This window comes from Choloepus didactylus, chromosome 3 (assembly GCF_015220235.1).
Source record: "Choloepus didactylus isolate mChoDid1 chromosome 3, mChoDid1.pri, whole genome shotgun sequence".
Taxonomy (NCBI): domain Eukaryota; kingdom Metazoa; phylum Chordata; class Mammalia; order Pilosa; family Megalonychidae; genus Choloepus; species Choloepus didactylus.
Genome location: NC_051309.1, coordinates 145,765,237 through 145,766,720, shown reverse-complemented (window position 1 = coordinate 145,766,720; position 1,484 = coordinate 145,765,237). Strand labels below are relative to the sequence as shown.

The 1,484-nt window shown below is 35.4% G+C and overlaps 1 pseudogene; it reads right to left on the bottom strand.

Annotated features, from left to right (window-relative positions):
- Positions 1-220: 220 nt before the first annotated feature.
- Positions 221-788, bottom strand: LOC119529857 (annotated as a pseudogene).
- Between the last annotated feature and the right edge of the window lie 696 nt (positions 789-1,484).

Sequence of the window (1,484 nt, the reverse complement as noted above, 5' to 3'; positions counted from 1 at the left end):
ATGTTTCTTAGCTTTCTGTATGTTAGCTGTAGGTTTTGTATAGATGTTCTTTTTCATGTTGAACAAGTTACTAATTTGCTGAGAGTTTTTAGCATGACTGAATGTTGTATTTTCCAAATGCTTTTTCTGAATCAATTGACAGAGCCATATGGTTCATCTTGGTTAGCCTGCTAATGTGGTAAATTATATTGATTGTGTTAAATATATTGATTGTAAACCTTTAGCCTGTGAGGGACATTGGAGCCACTACTTTAGTTGAAACAGACATAGTTTGTGGGGTTGGTGTGCCTAGTGTGGGAGTACTAGGTCTGCTAGTAACTGAACCCACACTTAAACTGGGAATTGTTATTCTTTCTGCAGAAATAGACGCATTTAAATATTTATTTATTTATTTATTTATAGTTTGGAGCAGTTACCTATCAGGTGTTACCTATCAGCATCTATCAGGTGGCAATCTTGTACCTGAATATGGCTTGATCAATGGCAAAGGAGTTTGATTTCTTTGCCTTGCAATATCTAATAAAAAATCTCTCAGGAGAGGAGAGGTTAAAGATTGGTCACTGGGTTGCCAATCACACATCATCTGCAACAACAGTAGCTTTCTTAGCATGGCTCAAATAAATCCTTGCATCATCTAGAATTATGGTCACATATCAGAAGGCAAACTCCTACACCTGATTTATAACTCTTGGTTTATATTCTGTAATCTCCATATCCTTCAAGATTTGTGGCATCATCTGTGCATTTTTCAGCTTGCTCTTGGGAAAACTCATCTTGCCAGACTCCATGTTAATCTGGTGATCAGACTTCTTTAGCTATATCCCCCATATTAATGTATTTCAGTCCTGATCTTGATGCAAGTTCTTTACATACTGTAGTTTATCTACCCCTGGTGAACTGTTGAGCAGGATGTTCGGCTGCAACTTTGTCCTCACCGCAAAGGCTTCGAGTGCCCAGACTCACGCACCCCATGCACCACAGGGCTCTTTCGTTTTTGCTATTGGAAATTTCATCTTCTCCTTTTTTCTCTTGGTTGGCCTGGTAGAGGCTTTTCTAAGATCTACTATTTTCTCTCAAGAATATTCTCTATTTCCTGTTTTTTATTTCATTGATTTCTTTTGTAATTGTGTTTATTTTCTTTACCTTGCTTTAGACTTAAATAGCTCTTCTTTCTCTGATTCCCTAAGGTGGACATTTAGATTATTGATTTTAGATCTTTCTTCTTGTCTAATATATGCATTTAATTTTTCTCTAAGCACTTCTTCTGCTGCATCCCACAATTTTATGTTATATTTTTATCTTTTAGTTAAAAATGCTGTTTTTTAATTTCTCTTGAAACTTCTTTTTGACCTCTGCTTTGTTTGGAAATGTTCTTTACCCAATTATTTTGAGATTTTCCAGTTATTTTTCTGTTTCTTATTTCTAGTCCAGTTTCATTGTGGTCTCAGAACATACTTTGTATGGTTTCTATTTTTTTGATTTGT